Source organism: Aegilops tauschii, chromosome 3 (genome assembly GCF_002575655.3).
Source record: "Aegilops tauschii subsp. strangulata cultivar AL8/78 chromosome 3, Aet v6.0, whole genome shotgun sequence".
NCBI lineage: Eukaryota > Viridiplantae > Streptophyta > Magnoliopsida > Poales > Poaceae > Aegilops > Aegilops tauschii.
In genome coordinates this window covers 170,236,018-170,258,314 of record NC_053037.3, presented here as the reverse complement: position 1 = coordinate 170,258,314, position 22,297 = coordinate 170,236,018, and positions in this window count along the sequence as shown.

Below are 22,297 nucleotides of genomic sequence, written 5' to 3'. Positions count from 1 at the left end.
CAGTACTTTTCCAATGGAATGTCGTTGACCACGTTGACCACGCCGCGCCGAGAGCACCAAGGCGGTGGACGACGGCGAGGCCTAGGAAGGGGACGACGCGGAGCCGGGGAAGACGCGGCAGTGGATGCCCACACGGAGAGGAGTACGAGGATTCACTGGTTCAGCTGCGGTGTGGGGCTGCCGTCGCCGCAGGGCCTGGCTAGCGGTGGGAGTAGTAGGGGGCGATGAGGCCTCAACGGCAGCACAGCCGGCCACTGGAGGCAGGAGCAGGCGGTCTCCCCGACGCTGGTTTGGGCAGCTGGTGCAAGAAGAGCAGCTATTGAAGAAGCAGCAGGACCGTTCGATTCAAATCCAACGGTTACTGCTGCTAGAATCGTTTGTTGACTAAGTTGACAAGCCTTGCGTATGCGTCAACTTAGTAGGCCCACAGGTCAGCCTCCCAATCATTTGTTGAATAAGGAGGCAGTTGATTGCGTGCGGCCAGGCCAGCGGAGGGAGTAGGGTGGGCCGGGGAAGCCTGCGCGGCATCACAGCGGGCCACAAGAGGAGGGAGCAGGCAGTCCCGCTGGCGCTAGTTTAGGCGGCTGGAGCAGGAAGATCAGACATTGAAGAAGCACGTCGGCCGTTGGATGTACATCCAACAGTCACTGCTGCTAGAATCGTGTGTTCACTGATAAAGCCTTGCGTAAACAAGTCAGCCTCGAAATCTATGGCGTGTACAGCCCATTTGCTATTATTTTTATAATTTTTACTCATTTTCTAGTTCATATGGAATTTATTGCAGCCCGTTTTCCATTTTTAGAATTGCTGGCCATTTTCTGGTCAGTACCAGGGTCAAAAAATTAACTAAATATGTGGGAAATTTTGAAAATTCACAAATTTTTGCTGGGGAATGAAATATTCTTAATCCAAAAATTAATAGCCATACTAAAACAAATTTAAAAATAAACTAGTACTATGTCATGTTAAATCCAATGAAATACGTATAAGATATCAGTGAAGAACAAAAACAAAAAAAGAAACTTATATCCCATTTGCTATAAATTTTTTGGAATTTTCAACCCCTTTTGATATTACTTTTAACAAACATTGACCATACTCTTAAGCCAGGCCGGAATGCATCCCTCCTCGTCTTGAAAGATTTGCAGCCCAATAATTCGGAGAAAACAAATAGGCCTAGCTTGGGTATTCTTCAAAAAGAAATACTGGGCTACCTATTTTCCCAAAGAACTGGTGCATGAGCATTTAGCTTTATTTATCTATTTATTTACTTATTTATGTTTAGGGGACCATGAGCATGTACCTGGGCCGGATTCATGTGAGAGCCTCCCTTCCAATTAATTATGGGCTTCTCTATTGGGCCTTCATCAGTGGGCTGCATGTTATCAACAAGTGGAAAATGTGTTCCGTACGAAAAATAGTATGCGCTACGTACGGTACGGGGCACTAAAGGATCGAACCGTGCAACGACTTCCAAAACATTGTGTTTGTCGTTCTAACAACACATTTATTCAACCAACAGACGAAATATACTACTGATTGTACATTGAAAACAGCAGCAGCAACCAGGGCTGGGGGTGCAACAGAAACAGTAAGCAGGCCAGAAGAGTGAAGACGCAGCTCTCTCTTCCAAACCAAACATCAGCCATCATTAAAAAAGGGCTACCAGAAAAGAACAAGTGTATGCATCAAACTAAATAAAGATCCTACTACACCAAGTGTACGCATCTAACTAACTGGCTCAGTTAGACGTTACTATTTATTAAGCTGTGGAGATTGGCTGACGGCTTGAACCAGATGGGTGCCTGACGGGGGAAACTCCAGCCAGCAGGTCAAAGTCTGATACTTGCGACCCTCTCTCCTACTTTGGGCTGCAGAGCGTGGCGGCACATATCAGGTATGGTGCATGCAGAGACGCATGGTACGCTGTGTACACACAGTTTTGCCTGATGAACGAAATCGCGCTGCCATCATGATCCTTGCCATCGGTCATCTCCTGGTTAATCAGATAATTCAGTCCGACAAACAGAGAGCGTGTACCAAGGCTACTTACCAGCCTCCAGTCAAAAATTCCTGAAGGCCTAGAGAAGCTGGGATCCTGCTCAAAGACCTTGCAGTGACTGTGATTGTATTCCGGGAAACAACACATCCGGTACGTGCGAACGATCATCAATCTTTCGCCGTCGTCTGATCGAGCCAGGAATCACCTGCAACTGCGATGCCGCTTTTCTTTGAAAGGTTCTGGGATTAGGAAGGGTAGGGACACCAGGCGGCCTACAACATCATATCAAGTTGGAGTCAAATAAAAAGGGCTCTTGATTTAGTCAATCTTAAGAACAGCATGTTATGAGCATGAATATTTTTTCAGCAAATGTTGACAGTAATATAAGCAAGCCATCATGATATCATAGGAAAGTAACATACTGCTGTAACGGCCATTTGTAGCGATGACTGGAGTAGGCCAGCAATACGTCCAGCCATAGAAGGAGTCGACAGAGTAAATGAAGCCCTTGTGTTCAATGGCATCAGAGAACCATGGAGGATGTATGATGCCAGCAGCGTAGGGTCATGTCGATGCCAGACAACTTGCTTGAGTGATCACAGTACTGGTACTCCCTACAGTGTTATGCCCTAACTTGCTTGAGTAGAGTAGTAGAGTAGGACTCTGCTCTACTACTAGCACCGGAGGAGTAGTATATTCTAATCTAAAATAGTTACAAACTTCAATGCCCGAGCGTGGAACGACTACGAACCGTGCTCAAAGACCGTGTCTACGTGGTGTTTGGACATGGGCAACAACCTCAACGCCAACGGTGCTGCTCCCGTTGCACCGTATGTGTTTCTGTCCTTCCTGTTCAAAATCATGGTAGAATTCATGTTTCTACTCTGTATCCTACTACTATGCTAGTCCACATGATTAGTTTCATCTCTGTTATAGCCGTCATGATTTATTTTGTGCTTATTCGGATTAAATCTCGTAGTAACTTGCTCATATATTCAACTGGCGCAACGTCCCCTACAGCCACTCCCGTTTCATGGACGGCCTGGTCGATGCCTCCAAGGAGCCCTTCGTCCACTGCTATGAGTGCCTAATGCCGTTTTGTGGCTCGCCGGCGGACATGGTGCATCACCTCACGGCCTGGTTGACTATAAGAAAGTGCCATGTCATCTGTAGCCAACATGTATAACAATGGATACCCAAAAACTAATTCTTGAAGATCATTTCTTGCAAAGCACAATAAGAGTTATTTCTTCACAAGTTTTGGATGCAGGTTGAACAGTTGAACGCTTTTGTTTGCAAAAGATACTTTTTTTATCTATTTCACCCGGATGTTTGTGAGCTCTAGAGATGAAATAATATCCGAACAAACCTATCGATACCCGTTACACATGAGATGACCCCCACATCCTTTGTCAAAATAAACAACTCCCCGATCAATGCATTTCACTCTTCCGTGCAACGCACGGGCACCTTACTATAGATTAGTACGACCAAAAATTGAACTAACATTATATATAGTATGATAAATGATGATGCATGTCACCTAAAATTATATCATTGAAAACTATGTTCAAATACGAATCCAACGATATTGTTTTTGTTGACATGCACTAACATTTTGTCAGTTAAATCTTCAGTCAAATTCAATGGGGGATAAACCACGACCGATGTGGTACTAGTGTAGAGGGCGGCGCTGCACGGGAGTCTCGCCCCGCTCGTGGCGCGGCAGTAAAGCCGTCATATCACAAAACCCAACCACTCCCAGTAATAAGTGGCCTGGTAAAATAAACGGACAAGCAACCATCACACCCCTCCGTCTTTTTTGCATTTCATCTCTCTGCATTTACTTTCTCCGGTTCATCTCGCACACTCGATCCCTAGCTACTACTCCTAGTATCCCTAGCTACTACTCCTAGGGCCAGTTCTTTTGGCGGCTTCCCCAGCTTCTCCCATAAGACTAGTCACAGTGGAGAGTAACATTAAGGCGCCTCACTCATTTATTTGGGCTTCTAAACTACTACTAGTAGTATCTCCGTCCTGGTTTATTCCTCATCATTGTAATTTGTGCTAAATTTTGACCAAAGATTTAACTGATAAAATATTAGTGCATGTGACATGCACTAACATTTCATTAGTTAAATTTATGATCAAAATTTGACACAGATTACAATGGGGACCAATAAACCAGGACGGAGGTAGTAGTTATGGGATTACTAATCTAGAAGCCTAAAAGAACTGGCCCCTAGTACTCCTACTAGTAGTAGTACTCAAGTTGGAATTCCAATTGCACGGCACAACTTGTTAGGAAAAAATTCGATACAGGGTGTAGGAAGCGGTTTGGGAATTTGCATGCCTTTCCAACAAGTGAGATACTCCGTACAAAGTACGACAGAGAAATAACCACAGAGAAGGAAGCTAAAAGTAAACAATCAAACGAGCATTTTTGCATTTGTTTTGCATTGAATCGTTTCACAAGCTTGACTAGTGTTGTTTTTCTACTTTTACAAAAACTGCATCGTAATGTTAAAACGTGCATTTGCACGTACATAAGTAATAGTAGTACTCCCTCCGTCTAGGTGTATAAGTCTTCCCTCCTTCTTGGTCACGGTGCACAACCAAAGATGACTTATTGACCTGGACGGAGGGAGTAGCACAGTCTGCAAGCATATATCGAGAGAGACTTGTAGTGCGATAGTATATAGTAAAGTTTGTGCTATATGCACTTACTTGCAAAATGCGTACGAATACACAAGGTTTCCAAACTTTCCCTTTTACATACTTAATTAAGGACGCTAAAAATTCCTGAACGTTCGGGATTTATCATTTGCGTCCCAAAACTAATGAGATCGCCTTACGAAACAAAAATTATACTCCTCCTAAAAGCCATGGCGCTCGCAGGAGCGCTTGCGGCGCGCCACGAGTGCCCTGGTGCGCGGCCGTTTCCCAACGCGCCGACACAATGCCTCTTCCTCAGCCTCGCAACTCGCGAGGTGCTGATTGGCGGCTTGCCGGCGGGCGAGCGCGATCTCACCAGTGTGGTGATCCGGCGCCAACAGGTACTCCTCCTCGCTGGAAGCGTGCACCCGGTCCACGTACCGCCAAGCGTAGATGAGGCGCTTGGGCCCGACTGCACTCAGGGCGTCGGCACGGGCGTCCTCCGCCACCCTCACGGCCCTCGCACGAGCCTTCTGCCAAAGAGCCAATTGCCTGACTCTCTCGGGCGCGACATAGGCCTCCCAGGCAGCTTGTTCCGCGGTGCGCTTCTCTTCCTTGGCCTTCTTCTCCGCCTGTATTTTGGCGCGCTCTGCTGGAGGCAAAGCCTCCCACAAGGCGACATCCATTTCTTTCCAAAGCTCCTCAAGGCTGGGGGGGCTCGGCGGGCGGCGCGGTGTTCTCCTCGTAGCAAGGAGCTGACGCGTCCTCCAGCACGCGTGCTGGCGAGATTGGTAACGCCGACGCGTCCACCTCGACGCGTCGCGGCGAGGAGCGGAACGCCGACGCGTCCTCCTCGACTAGTGGCGGCGAGGAACGGAACGGCGACGCGTCGCGTCGCGGCGAGAAGCGGAACGCCGACGCGTCCTCCTCGACTAGTGGTGGCGAGGAACGGAACGGCGACGCGTCGCGTAGCGGCGAGGAGCGGAACACCGACGCGTCCTCCTCGACTAGTGGCGGCGAGGAACGGAACGGCGACGCATGACCGTCCGCGCGGTGCAGCGAGGGGCTCCTAGGGCTTGGGAGGGGCGATGCCATGGTGGTCGACGTGAGAGGGAGGGGGAGGAGATAGCGATGAACGTGAACATGAGGGGGAGGAGATAGCGATGTCGTGGGAGGCCTAGTATTTATAGCAAGCAATGGCACACCTACATAAGATATGGACCGAGCTGCACTGACTTACCTGCAGGTCCAGTTGCGTCACTGACATGTGGGCCAGACCCCTGTGGGCCCATATGTTAGTGACCCAATGCACCTGCAGTTAAGTAACAGCTACGTGGGAGTAAATTACGGGGGAGCGAAGGGGTGGAAATATTGCTGGTCACAACGGATTGGACGAGCGTGGGGTGAGGAGAGTCATGCATGCAGATTTTTTCACACGGGGTGGAGTGGTGGGACTGCCGGAAGGAGAAGGAGAATTTGGCAGGCATATTGTTTCCACACATGGAGAGGAAAAGATTTGCATTGTCGGTCTCTACATAGGTATTTCTCTTCATAATCCTGTAATTTTAGAGACTGATTGCGCTTTTGTGGTAGTGTCTCTTGCATCGGGGGACTATGACAGGTCTGCTATGCGTGACCTGAAGATGAAAGCGTTGAGCATCTCGAAGTTGATCAACAATCTTCAATTGTCAAAGATTAGCCGTTCGGCCAATAAGGTGGCACACTTAATCGCTAAGTATAGCTTTGACAATAGATTAGATGGTATTCTTGTAAATAACGTACCGCCCTGTCTGGTGAATATTGTATCGAATGAGTGTACTGGTGTGGCTGGTTAATTAATATAAGATGGTGTTCAAAAAAAGTATAAATTTGGTCAAACACTTTGCAAACGGTTGACAGGAGTAAAAAGGACCAGAGGGAGTATCATGCATGCGGAGTAGGCAAAAAAATTGCTTGTCTAAAAAAAGGCAAAAAAATTGCTCATTTATAGCCGGTCGAAGTCTCAAAGGGCGCGACCGCGCGAGGGAGGCGAAGGTCGTGGGAGGCGCAACGTTTGACGGAATTAAGTGAAGTTACATCCACGCGCCGGCATGGCGTGCGAACAGGTAGAAGCTATACCGTTAGGCCTACGATATGGGTCTAGTAGACATGACATCTAGTGGGTCCCGCATAGTTCTCGAGAACTCTTTGGGGGCTTGCAGCCGTTTATCCACCGGGCAAGCCAGCAACCCCACGCCGTTCGTACGCCCTACTCGTCCCCGTCTTCTACCTTACAACAGTTCGCTCCCAGTCGTCCCGTCCTTTCACATTAGTTCGCTCCCAGTTTTTCTTTTGCGGGGTACAACAGTTCAACTTCTCCTAACCCTCCTCCAAAATCCATGGCCTCCCAAATCTCCATGGTCGCCGCTGAGTACCAGGTTAGAGCCATCACCGGCGATCAGTTCATCATCATCTACACACGTGGATCCGAGAGGATGAAAGCATGGCTTGCTCGCTTCCTATGCATGTTCAACAGTTCAACGGATGAGTGGGTCGCTGGGCTAGATGTTGAGTACACCACAGTCCTGGGACAAGAGAAGGATCTAAAGGACGGAGAGAGGAAGAAGCCCGCCGTGATCTAGGTTTGCGTACATAACGTTTGCTTGGTCTACCACATATGCCATGCCGACGTTGAGTGCCAGGATTTTAAGAACTTCCTCAAGGACAAAAGAGTGAAATTCGTTACTGTAGGCTTTAAGAACGACAGGGATGTCCTGCGTCGGATAGGTCTCATTGTAGGCCAGCCCTTCGATCTCCAGAAGGCAAGCCTGGTGTCCTCCTCTCAACCTTCAATGCTGACCCTGGCAGCAGCCATGATTGATCCTTCGTACGCTAAACTGAAGAAACCTCATCACGAGTTTCATCATGCATGGGAGTCAAAGACCTTAGATGAAGATCACATCCTGTACGCAGCAATGGATGCCTACCTTTGTTTAAATATCTACAAGGGTTGGATGAAGAAGCAGAGCCCAGTGTCCGGTTCAAGCAAAGAAGCGTCGGCGAAGAGGAAGAGGAAGAGGGACGAGGACGAAGTCGACGACGTGGACTCGGACTCCGAGTAGGTGGCAGTGTCGTCGCTCATGCTGGTTCTACTGCAGTGTCAAGCGGACTAGTTGCTTAGTTTATTTTCAAGGGTGTGTTGTGCTGAGGCCCCAGCAGAACTATGTTTATGTTCTTTCTCGTTATTTGAACTCTTTAGTACGTACAATAGTACTAGTACTATGTCTTACTACTGTTCTTCTTGCAGTTGGTACTACTGCTCGTATCTTCGTGTTCCTACTGTACTTAATACGTTCGTACTAGTAGTATAATTTGGGTCAGTCGATTTGTGAAAGAAGTTCGACGGAGCGAAGGAAGAAGACGGCAGAAGAGGTGGAAGAAGCCCTTCTAGCCATCCATGTTGCATCAAACGGCTCACATGAGTCGACTGACCCAAATTGCTCCTTCAGATTGCAGGATCCACGTGGCATTCAAGGTCTCGAAGGTAGATTCCGCGTCCGCACCCGGTTTGCGGGCTCGACGCGCGCGCGACCGGCTCTCGCCGCGACAGCCACCATGCGCGCCTCCTCCGCGCGGGCGGAGACGGCAATGACACGCTAGTTCCTCCTCGCCGGCGTGCTGGAGCACGTGCTCGTCCTCCTCTTCGTACGCTGCGTGCATAGACGCGGCTCCACCAGCTGCTCACGTGCTTGGCAGTGCGGCGCATCGCGAGGAGGGACTGCAGACGATGTGAGCAGGCGAGCCTTCGGCTTCATGCCACAGGGATGGCGGCGACACGGCGGTGATGGGCGAGAAATTGTTGGCCAGAGCAGGCGGGCGCCGGCATGCGCAACGGCGGCGGCGGCATATTGATGAGTGCGCGTGTGGGAGCTTACTTTAGTTTTATATAAAAGGTTGGTCAAACTTAAAAGAAAACCGTACTAGTACACGTAAACATTAGACTTAGGCAGCGCTTTTATTAGTTAGTACCACAGCCACGATACGGAATCCTGTGCAAGCGCGTGAACCGCGGCCACGCGGTCGATCGAACGGTGCGTCACCGTGTCGCGATCGAAGGACATCCACCGAACCTTTTTGTGTGTGTGAAAACAATCCTCGAATATTACTCAACTTTTTTTCCCTGTGAAAGTTCTTGACGCTGCAATATTTCCATATATTTGAATTTAGCTCCAGTTCGTGTTTATTTGGATTTGGACGTTTTAGGTGCGCCCTAGTTTTTTTTAATACTGATTTTGTGTGTGTGACTGAGAGAGAACGTGTGTATGTGTCCATATGTGTGTTGTGGCGCAAGGGCAATGTGGAGACGGTGTGCGTGTGATACAGACATAGAGAGGTGTGAATGTGCAAATGATCATGCATGAGTGAGACATAGACAGATGCCGATACATTGTGTATACATGAGAGAACGGTCTTCTAGTTTACTTGTGTGTGTGTGTGTGTGTGTGTGTGTGTGAGAGAGAGAGAGAGAGGGAGAGAGAGAGACAGAGAGAGGAGCATCCGTAACACAACAACCATCTCTCTCGATTCGCCCGTCCCTCGCACAGTCGCATGCAACACATGCATCAACGCGCACATTTTGACACCCTCACCCGGCCCCTGCCCACCTCAAGGCCCGCACAATCTCTTCGTGAATACCCATTTCTCTCCTTAGGTTTATTTTCTCTCAATATCTGACACACACACACACACACAGAGACACACGCAGCACAACACACACACACTCCCCCGAGCACACAATTCATCCCCATCCAAGGTTATACGGCGACCACTCTCGCTTGTGCTTCTTTGCACCCCAACATGCACAACACCTCAATCTTCAAAGAGGGCATCGAGCAGATCAAAGACGGCGACCACACCATGCTAGAGAATGCGGGGTCATTTGGAAGCAGGGTGATGTGACGACAGCTGACTGACTCCTCCCCCCACCCTCTCTCTCTCTTGCACAAAATTACCAATCCCTCTCTCCCCCGCGCAAAATTGTCAATCCCTCAACCCACGAGATCCTTCCCCTCTCGTCCATGTTTTTCCAGCTCTCTCATCAAACATGTTGTCTCTTCTCCTTCCACGTATACAGAATCCAGATGCACCCATCATGTATATTACATGTATCCATCTTTCTCACAGACCTAACTTCTTCCTCTCTCTATCTCTCTCTCTGTCTTGTTAGGTTTGTCTCCTACTCTCTCGTCCACATACATACAATCTTTCCCGCCCTATCTGCTCCATCTTCAAAAGCTCTCTCTGCACGTTTCATTCACACATTGGGATATGTCAAAATGTTGCTTCTATAATGGCTGATGTAGAGTTATGGTTGTTTTTGTTGCATCCTACAAAGTAATAACTATGAAATGCATTTAGATTCTCATTTGACTGGGATTATGTGAGTTTGAGCATCTTGTGAAGTACTATAGACCTTGTATACATCTTGGGATTCGACAATGATTGTAACTATTGAATTGTATAGACCATTACATTCGAAGTCAATAGCCTAATATATTTATTTCACAATTTCAACAAATGATTAGTTCACTACAAACTAAGAAAACAAATGTGTACTCCCTCCGTTTTTATTTAAGTCCGCGTATTAGCATTGGTCAAAGTCAAGTTTTGTAAACTCTCAGAAAGCTTATGACAAAAAATATTAACATATATAATAACAAATAAATACCATTAGATTCATTATTGAATGTACTTACACATCACAGAGTTTACTACTACTACTCGCTAGTTGCTTAGCCGAATCACTCAACACGCCACACGGGGAGTCCAGTGTCACAAAATTTTGAGGTCGGCGGGAAAATCTCCCGCGACCCTGATTCGAGCAGTGGGAAGTTACCATCATAGCCTTCGAAACAGGCCTACGGATGACGCTTGGTAGGGGGCTGTTTTCGTAACTTCAGGTTCACCCTACCCAGCCAACCCCACCCCGGCACCCAGAGTAGTACACCTGAATACTCCCCATTTTCTATCGCCACCGCAAAATAGACTTCTCCACGGCACCGCAGCCTTCGTGCTCCTCCCCTTTACATCGGTGCACTCGTCCACCGTAGCGCATCTGCCTCATCGACGACCTCGTACGCCGCACTGGAGCCGGTCCACCGTCGTCGTCGTACACGGAGCCTCTTCCCCGGCATCGTCTTCCACGGTCTCGGATCTGCTTCCCGGAAGCCGACGCCAAGCGCAGAAGTACCACCGTCGTGGACAATGAACTGACTCCCGTTGCCGACCATGACTCACAGAGGCCGCCGCGACCATCATTCTCCTCCTCGATTGGTAATGTGTGTATTGAATCACTTAGCAGTACATGTGTAGTTCCAATTTTGTTCATACCTACCCTTCAAATTTCCTGGGTGCTATTGTTCCCGTAAAAGTAATTGGTTATAGCCTCCATTGTCCAACAGAATATCAGCTTGTAATTGTGCGTCGCTCCTGTATCGCGCTGTGCTTGGGTAGGTTTTTCATCTGCAACCAGTAGTGTGGCAAATGATGGAAAGGTTTTTAGAACTAGCAAGATGCCCATGCGTTGCACGCATCAAGATGCATTTGTATGAGTAGTTTATCTTGTGGGAGAAAAGGATGAACGAGGGAAGGCCTTATTTGCAAATCTGGAGAGGGGTATGGGTATCTTTTTGCAAAATTCCCATTTGTTTCCTTCCTATCTGTCAGATATAAATCGGACGGCCTATATTGCAAGAAAAAAAGTATAGAGAAAAAAAAGTAGACAACAAAGGAAGTAGAGATACATATTAAATATTAAATATAAAATAAATATAACAGTAGAGAAGAGAGTAGAGATAGCAGAGACGTTGGGGAAGGATCGCGCGCGCGGGAAAAAGCAGTCGGGCATGCGCTAGTTTTGGCGCGCGGCGTCCAGCACGCTTTATAAAATCCAATGCCCTCCCACCGCTCTGTGCCTTGCCACCGCTCTCTCCCCGCTTTGTGCCTCGCCACCGCTCTCTCCCCACTCTTTTTCGCCTCGCCGCCGCCGCGCCAGCATGCCGCCGCGTCACCGGGAAACTTGGGGATACTGCGGCGTCCGCGCGCGCCCCTCCGGCGGCTTCTCCGCCGAGATCCGGTTCCGCGGGATGCGCCTCGGCCTCGGCAATTTCGACACTGCCAACGAGGCCGCCCGCGCGTACGACGCGGCGGTGTGGCGCCTCCGGTGGCCTCATAGAACATTGAACATCCCAACGTGCCGACGCGGGAGCGGGCGCAGGAGCTCTCGCCTCTGCCGCGGCTTAGCACCAACGAGGATCGTCGCGACAACCGGAGGCGGGAGCACCGTCTCGGCGAGCCGAGACGGACGAGGAAGCCATGGGCTGTGGCGCCAACACTTCCTATAGGACATCATCAAAGAGCGCGAGTTCTACGCGCAAAGGAGGGCGGAGAGGGATAAGAGGAGGGCGGAGCGAGCCGCCTATCGCGAGGACAAGCGTAGGCGAAAAGCGGACGCTCAATTCAACATGAGGCTAGGAGCAGCGTCGCCCTGGGAATCCGACGACAATCAGTATCTTCACGCCTACAGTCAGACGTCGGAGGAGGACATCACCGAGGAGGAGTCGGACGACGAGGAGTAGTTGAATTATCTTTTTCTTATCTATCTATGCTGAGAACTATCCTCTACTCTCTAGTATCTACTTCTCGATCTTAGCATTGTAAACGCTTTTTTAAAGCGCCGCGCGTTGTGATTCTGTTGGAGATGCTCTAACATGGCAGACGAGTAATTTAATGTTGCCCACAAGATGCACGAGTATTACTAGTAGTATATTTTTCTTGCCATGTTGAGATTTTAAAACCACGAGTGCGAACATGCAGAGGAGCAATGAAGACCAAACACGGGATATTCGGGACATCTTCAAGGAGCGTGGCAAGTTAAAGAGGAGCTGCACTAAACCTGTAAAACGAGCTTTGGTAAGTAACACCCTTTCAATTACTTTCGTGTAGCCTCGTGTTCTTCGATGTGTATATGTTGTAGTTTCTGTTTCTCTTAAGCGTGGTGTTCTTCGATGTGTAATAAGAAGAGTCTTAATCGTCTTAATGCTTTCGTTTTTAGCTTGATGTAGGAAGTGGGTGTTCTCACCTTGTAGTCTGTTTTTTTCCTATTGAATTCACTTCTCCGAGTTCTGTTTATCTGGCTTCTACTAAATAGATCTAGGTTGCTCTGAGTATTGATCTAAAAAAGAAGTAACTTCATGTCAGGATGCAGTTCCTGCGAGGAGGGAAGTATGGTCAACCTCGAGATCATATTTTCCAAAATGAGGCTGGATTACACACTAGGTGCCAGTTCCCTAATGATGTTGGATTAGACACAAGGTGCAAATTCCCAGATGATGCTGGATTACACACAAGCCAGGTGGAGTCGTCAGTTGTTCGTGTCCTCGTGGCATTAGTAAAGGCTGAAAGAAAGCGTGCAGCAGCCCTTGAGAATGTAGCTGAGTTCCTGAAGAAGCGAAAAGAGCAATCAGATGCTCTCTTCACCCAAGCCAAAGAAGAGATGGAAGAAGCTAGAAATAAGCTAGCAGAGGCAGAGCAGGCTAGGCGTCTCCTGCTATCTAAAACTGTTTTCAATACAAAATTTCCTTCATAATAGCTAGGTTCAAATGTTTATCCAGTCAGCATGCCTGTTGTGATGTCCGTGCATCTACTAATGTGGCACAAAATGTTTATTTTGGGTCATGTAATAACAACAATTACTTTCCAAACAATAACAGACGAAGCATTAGACATGGTATAGTTCACGCGCAAGCCCGACATTCCAAGTTCAACTTCCACATCAAACTCATGTTCACAGATATCTGCACATTCATACATAATGTCCACAACCATGATTCACTTCAAAGCCAAAAAAATGTGAGGAGAGTTATAAATAAAGAAAATCCTCTACTAGTTCCTGCTACCAGTGCGAGCACAACAAGTCAAGACCATGCGTAAATTAATTATATTTTAGTCATTTTTTGTGTTCTAAAATGCCTGCCGGCTCGCGGAAGGACGTGTTGCCGGCACACGCGCGGATTCAATGAAGGCAGGTGGGGCAGTCTTAAGCTGGTTGCACGCGGCGAGGAGGCGTGCTCAGCCGGGCCTGCAGCGAGTGCGGCCCTCTTGGCCGGCGCACCGGTTCAATGCCTGCGCTATGAGAGGTCGCGTCCGTGTCAGAGCAATCACTCCCTCCAGTCCTTTTTTGTTTGGGTATAACAAAATCTCGTTTTCCATTCACATTTTACAAGTAAAATTCGTGGACAAACTTTGACCCAAAGTACGATGGGGACTAGTAAACCAGAATGGAGGTAGTAGTTTTTTTAATCAAAGAAGGGTTTCCCCTTCCGATTTTCATTACTGAAAACCAGCATCTAAATCTAAACCATAGTATTTGCCCTAGAACTACCAGGTTCAACATCTCGCAACATAAACCCATACAACCTCCATCGCAAAAAAAAAACCATACAACCATACGCCAAGGAGGTACGTAGTACTATGAATTCCATTTTCGCTCCATACCAATCGTTCTAAAAACTACTTACTACTTATAACGCGCCATTGAAAATCGGAACTCCTAACCTCGCTAAAAAAACGATATTTTAGACGTGGCTACTCGATCTGTGGCAACTGGCAAGCCACCGCGCTCCAAGTCGTTCACCTATGATCCCGACCATCAACTCCTACGGATCAAATTATCACGCAAGCTGACTATTCCTACAAAGGTGCTCCACCACGTACCCGGTACCCGCGAATGCAGCAATCGTGCACCTAGGGTTTTAGGGTTTATTTGTTAACGTCGCCTTTACGTAACACTCATGTGTGCAAGACAGCGAGAGGCCGACTGTGTGCGTGCGCCTCTTCTCTTCGTATATGTACTCCACCGTTTGTCTGGTGTCCAAAAAATTATAATAACTACTAGCAATGTGCCAATGCGTTGCCACACGATCAAAGTAGATTAATACATATTCACCGATTTGATAGAAAAAAGTCTAGTTTTGAAATACGTATATCACTAAAAATATGTTATGTTTCACTCAAAATATATTCCTTGGCGGTTTTGATGAGATAAGGGAGGAATGTTGTTGGTTTCAAGATTCGAGAAGTGGTATATGTCTAATTTCTACTCTTACTAGCAAGATGCCCGTGCGTTGCACGGAACATGAAGATCTTGTGGGAGAAAAGGATGAACGAGGGAAGGCCTTATCTGCAAATGTGGTGAAGAGTGCGGGTAAATTGCCATATTTTCCTTCCTATCCGTCAGATATAAATCGTACGACCTACATTGTAGGATGGCAGGCCCACCATCATCACCAACTCCATTTTTTATCCCTACTCTTATAAAAAGCATTGTTGGTGATGATCGTGTGCCTGCCATCCTGCAATCTAGGCCGTCCGATCTATATCTGACGGATAGGAAGGAAACTATGGCAATTTTGCAAAAAGATACCCACACCCCTCTCCACATTTGCAAATAAGGCCTTCCCTCGTTCATCCTTTTCCCCCACAAGATAAACTACTCATACAAATGCATCTTGATGTTCCGTGCAACGCATGGGCATCTTGCTAGTTGTTGCAAAAAGCCCATGTGTGTGTGTGAGAGAGGGAGAGTGGAGGAGGACGGAGTGCATGTGTGACAAAGACACGAGGAGTGTGTGTGCGATAGGTATCAGCTTAAAATGAGGCGATAGTGTGTGTGTGCACGATCGAGAGGGCGTGTCTCAAGAAGGGAAGAAAAATCTACATAGATACAAGGAGCGGGAGAGAGACATGTATGCGATGGTGGAAGAGCGAGTGTGCGGGTGTATAAACCTATCTAGAGGCTAGCTAGTCGATAAATGTTTGTGAGAGAAATACGAGTCGGGGTGCGAAAGCGAGAGTTTTGTGTGTGTGAGAGAGAGACGGTAGTCGGGAAGGGGAGTGGAAGCAGGAGTTGTGTGTGTGTCTGTGAGAGAGACAAGAGACGGTAGTCGGGGTTGTCTGATCGGTAAACAAATGAATAATGTCAGTCTGGGATGGAGACGAAAAGGAGACCGCAACAAATGTTGTCTCTATAGGAGAGAGAGAGAGAGAGAGAGAGAGTAATCTTAGTGGTATGAGTCATATGTAGAGACATATAGGGTGTGTGAGAGAATCCCATAGAGAGAAAGACAAAGTGAAAGACGAGTGGAGACTGTGTGTGTGGCGGTGAAAAAGAAAGCTTAGGTACCGAGTGAGACCAGAGAACAGTAGAGACGTGAGAGATAATGAAAACCGTGTAATGTATAATGATAGGGAGAGTGTGACACTTCTCAAGGGAGACGTCGAGAGACCATGTTTGCGAGGATAGGAGAAACATGAAGTGAGCGTGCGGGTGAGCTGGAGAAAAGAGAGTGATAGCTACCTGAAGGAGCATGCATGCGAGAGAGATGGGCGTGAAAGGAGTGAACAAAAAAGGGATTCAAATATTTGAATTCGAGATGATGATACATGTAATCCATACTCGAACCAAAATTGATCTATCAACATGCATACTCATATGAATTCACGCACATCTCTGTTATTTAATATGTAGATATTACTGATCCATACATGTTAGTAGAACATAATTTGGTTAAATTTTTTCGAATTCAACCTTAAGATTTCGAGATCATTGTATTTGTAAATCATATTATACATAAAAAGGAGCAGAATTCTTTGTTGTGCTTTTGAAAGTATATATAAAAATATGATGTATATAGAATGTAATTCCAATTGAAAATGGATCCTGCCCGAAAAAAAATAGAATACAAACGGGATTCGAATTGAGTTGGCACGGTAAACGTGCACTCTGCAAAATTTGAACGAAGCGGGGAAAGTCGCAGTAACCGCCCGAAACCAAAATCTGCGAGATGGAAATCACTACTGCCTATCCCTGCCATGCAAAGCCTATCTGCTGGATTTCTATAGGTTTCGATAGGGGAAGGTTTGTAATTTCACCCAAACGTGACGTAACCGCCTCTCACCCGGATTCATACACGGTGGGCGCCAAAACACAGTGTATCCTCGGCCGAAATCGACTCCCTCCCCAATTCATATTCATACACGGTGGGCACCAAAAACAAACTCTCGTCGGCAAATATTCGGTGTATGCGAGATTACCGTCCTATCCCCAACCGACTAATGTTGCTGTGATGTAGTAGAAATTTGAAACGGGGGCTAAGTTTGTAAATTTCCTCGCATTTGAGACAAGCGCGCCTTGAATACATGGTTCCCCCCTTCCTCTCTACCTCCCTTTTCCCCATTCGTACTCCGTGGGCGCCAAAACACCCTCTCCACCCCACCCTCCTCCGTCCGCCGCCGTCCGCCACCCCATCCACCGCCGTCCTCCTCCACCATGCTGGAGCTGATACCCCGATGCCGCCGTCCATTACAAGAGATCGACCTCTCTCATCCACGTCTTCGGACCAGGATCCTTGCAACCCGTCCTCTCGCTTCATCCCCGCCGTCGTCCACCTTGCCGGCGCCGCTCCTATGACCGTCTCGTCCACCGCGCCCCGCCGCCACTGTCTACCCTCCTAGATCTGCTTCCACGCCGCCGACAGCCATCGCTACCGCAGCACCGTCAAATTCTCAGCAGATGCGTGATGGGTAACGCAGCAGAAAACAAAAATTTTCTAACCTACGCACCAGCCCAGGACCACTATGGAGACTACATACAAGGTTTGATCTTTTTCGTTACCGACTCGTAGCGCAGTGGGAAGTAGAGTCGATGACGATCGGCGGTGCAGATCCCCACAGCTAGGATTTACAACCTCCCAACTGCGAGGATGTATACCCTCATCTGCTCCTCAGACAGCCCTCCGGGAGGCGGTCGAACAGTCCCCCGAACGGTGTCGCGCATAGCCCTTCGGGAGGACCTTCGAAACTCGAACGGTCACTCGGACAGCCCTTCGGGAGGACCTTTGAAACTCGGACGGTCACACGGATAGCCCTTCGGGAGGCACTCATGAACTAAGACCGAAACTACGATCTCTCTACAGAGTTGCACACATACGGTGTCATCTATCCGGCAGGGCTTCGCCGTCCAGAACTAGTTCCCACCGGAACCCAGACAACCTTTCGGCTCTACGAAACTATTTCGCTGGGAGGGAGAGAGAAGACAGATCATGCATGGCACTTGTATGTGAGAAGGGATGAGTGTGGAGGGCTGCCCCTCCACCTCTATTTATAGGAAATCCCAAGGGGTAGGGTAGTTTCACACAAAAACCCAAAATGCACATGAAAGAAGTCCTTCCACAAGGACCTAGGAGTGAAACCAATGAACAAGAGGGTCCCCAAGGGGGGATACCCCATGTGGCCGGCCACACCCCCATGAGGGGCCCAAAAAATGGCTCCTATCCATCCATGTCATCCCCAAGATCTTTTGGAGCAAAGCCCCAAAAGGTGGCTTTCCATAAAGTAACCATAAAGCTGATTTTCGCTATTCACGACGACATTTTTCAGCGTCCGTTCGAACTGAAAATATTTGTGTGGGCTTAGAACATTTCCAGTACCCACCAAAATTATTTTCAACGCGTTCTGAAACAATTCCGGTTTAGTGATTTTCATCTGCGAAAAGCATCTGAAGTGGTTCCGGCAGCTCCGGAGCATATCCGATTATTATCCCGGAAAATTCCAGAAAGCTTCCAGAATGATTCTGGCATCCTCCAAGAATTATCAGGCATGTGCCGAAACCAATTTGACTTTATGGTATCCCCTGAAACAACTTTTCAGTTTCACCGGAACTCATCCGGTGACCTCTCTCTGCGGAACTTTTCCGCTGTCCGAAACTTTTCCGGTGTCCGAAACTTTTTCGGTGATTTTCTCTCAGACTCCCTGTCTAGTATTCAGCAGATAGATGACCCTTAAGTGTGTGACCCTATAGGTTCGGTGAAGTATAGACATGACCTGGAACCCCTTCCGGTCAATGATCAACATCGGAGCCGTGGACACCCATATTGACCCCTATACCCACACAAATGAATATTCGAGTGAACCTCCAGTTGCGGTGAGCTATTCCTGTTGCTTCACGATATATCACAAACACCTGAGGTGAGATTTATTGCATCCCCGTGGGCCAACACTTTGTCCACTATGCAAGTTACCTCGTTACCGGTTTTGTTCTCTTTTCTCGTTTCGTGTTCCGGCATCCCCGTTATCAAATCACAAAGTGTCTGGCCAGACGATGATGGACACCGTAACACCGAGAGGGCCCGAGTATATCTCTCAATAGTCGGAGGAGCAAATCCCAATCTTGAGCTATCAAGTTACTTAACATACTTTCCCATGAACCCGTAAGCCGCCGTAATAGCCATCCAGTTACGGATGGCGTTTAACAAACCCCAAAGTTCATGAAGCAAGCATGAAGAAACTCGATACTCTCATGGTCTAAGGAATTATGCAAACATTAACTATCTCTGTGTTATTAACCATTAACTTGTGATGAATGTATCTCATAGCATAACATCAATTCGGGTCGATTCAACACAAATGTCCTTCCTAACATTGTGCCCTCAAAGTTGCTTGGCATAGACATGCCCATGATTGGGAAAACATAATCATCATGCAACACTTGAGCTAGTCTTAGAGGCACGACTAGGAATACATTTTACCGTTTATTATTCCACACGTGCATATGGGTTCTCCCCAGAGCCTTTATGGATATACGGGCTCGGGAACCACAGCAATTATAGCATGGAACATAAACATAATTATGAACAGGGAGATAATCAATAACATTTATTATTGCCTCTAGGGCATATCTCCTACAGACTCCCACTTGCACTAGAGACAATAATCTAGCCTATGCTAATGCACTTCACACCTGTGGCACACTGGTGTAAATATGCTTCGCTTGTGGTATAGCCTGATGTCCAACGGATCTGGCGACTTTAGCTCCTTGTGAATCTTTGCATGTCCTCGCGTTTTCACGTTTTCACAAAATTCATATTTTGTGTGGACTTGGCTTTGTATGTATGTGAATCACAGGTCGAACCTGGATTCCTCAGACTGAGTTATGGAGCAATTATCTGCAATAGTGTCCCATTGTCAAAAGCCATCTTGGAACCATACTAAGTTCATGAATGAACTATATGATTCAACATCTTCTTTGTCGCTTCTAAAGCGTCACATATTTAGCCCTTGTTATAGAATTCGCCACAGTAACTAGTTTCAACAAATTCCAACTAACTGTGCCACCACATTGTGTGTTACACAAAACCCTCAATTTAAATCGAAAATCACATGGAGAAAAGATGAAGACTGTATCGATGTAACATTTTACAACGAACTCTTCATGATCTTTGCTTGCGAGAAAACCATGTCATCAGTACTTACTCTAGTACTCTGTGACATCTTTCACTATTGTCCCATGATCAGTAATTTGATCACTTTGGTATCCATACTCGCAACACCTTGGGAGTATCGGACATATCTGGTTGTTTTACATACCATGGAATACATGATTAATCCAAACACAAGAGTGTGTGGAATCTCCATCATGTATTTTACTCATCAGTGTTTTGGGACACCGAGTCTTGCAAAAACTCTTTCCATGTGACTTCGGCAAGAATCACTCCTTGGCGTTTTAAATGCTAAAAGGTTTTAGCATCTTGTCAATATGTATTCATTGCATAGCCCCATTAGGTAAATCTATCTCCATATATCATCATGCCTAATATTGAGGCTATTTAGCCTAAGCACTTCATCGAAAAACTATTTTCAAATGAAGTCCTAATTCGTGTCAAGAAATTTATTTCCAATTACCAATGTGCCAAGCACATAAGGTTTTTAGAAATATTATTACGCTCCCACTTACTTTCTTGAATTACAAGCATCTTCGTTACCCATTGATGAAGTCAAACCCCTTTGACCATTTCATCAAAGCACGAAGATTCCAACTCCATTTTGCTCTCTTATGTCCATAGCTGGAACTCTGAAGTTTGCACCCTTACTAGCATCCTCTGGATAGACAAAATGCCTTGGACTGTAACACATGCAAGTCCTTGGTTTCATTTCCATCAGATGGAAATCCTATTGTCATCCATGTTTCATATCTCATGATTGAAATATGTATTAATTGCTAGTTCAACCCGAACCGACTTTAAGCATCGCTACGATGAAAACAACCTCAACGTAGTCAACTCTTGAACTTGTTATTTCAACAAGTCGAGCTTTATGGATAAAACATTTTTATCCGTATCAGTTTTAAGTTCCATAAATATTCGTTAGACTCTAAGTCTTCCGAAAGGTGTATCAAGGTTTTAATCTTGAATCACTTATATGGAAACTAACTCGGGTTGTATTGGCATTTAGCCAATTCTGGAGTCAGGGCCCATCAACGCTTCCTTGTGTATCGTAGGTATAATGTTGTCTAACAACAATATCTCGTTTGCGCACCTGAGAGGTTTGCACGAGCCTTGCCTACGTGGTTCAGCTGCAAGTTCGACCGAAGTTCACACATTTTATTGTAGAGACTTCCGTATCAGTCGCAGTAGGAAACTCTGGAATTACTTCCAAGGTCTCTTTCCTTTGATCTGATGACGAAGATATTGTTTATCTCGTCAAGTTGCACTATTCTCCCACTCACCTTTTTGAAAGAACCATTCTCTTTAAAAGCACACCGTTTCGCGGCAAAACTATTTGCCTCGGTATAGTGAGGGAGGAATACCCAACATTTTGGTATAACCTACAAAGTAGCACTTGTCTGATTTGGAATAGGTTTGTAACCTTTTACACAAGCCCCATATTCCAAATGTTAAGAAAAGATATAACATGGTTGGGCGTACCATACCATGGCTTCATTTCAACAAACCCGATGTAGCTCTTTTCAGTGTAAAAGCCGCAGTCTCTAAAGCATCACTTTAAAAAGGATAATGGCAAATTTATTTATGTCATCTTTGACCTTACCATGTCATAAATGGTTACATTACATCTCCACGGACTTTTCACTTGCAGTGGTGTTCCGGGAGGTGCAAGTTATGAAACCCCTTTCACAACTCATCAGACATTCGCTAAACATGTAACTCAAATATTCCTTTGTGCAATCAAATTGCAGAAACATAATTTTCTTGTTACAATAACCTCTACTTCATTTTTGAAAACCTTTCGAATGATTTCAAAAGATCCAGACTTACGTCTCATCAAGCAAATATCCATATATCTACTTGAGTCATTTCTGAAGATATATAAATCCACTACTTGAAACAACATTTATTGAACTACACACATCAAAATGTATGATCACCAATAAGTTTGTTGCTCGTTCCTTATGGCATGTGAACGGTATTTCAGTCACTTCACTTTTCGGAGAAAAGTTGCAAGTGTCAGATGATTCAAAATCAAACGACTTCAAAATCCATCATAATGGAATTTTTCCATGCGGGTTTCTCCAATGTGACTAAATACAGTGCCACACATGTGTGGTATTCTCATAGTCTTGCGACATTTAGCGTCAGTGTTATGGATGTATTATATTACCATCAATATTCATAACATACATCCATCTTGGATGGAAGCATGGCCCTTCATGTTATTCATAATACTTAAGAACAATTGTTGTTTTTATGAACAACTCTTTTGCAACAAACATTGTGCAATGGGCTAGAGTTTATGAAACTCTAAAATGAA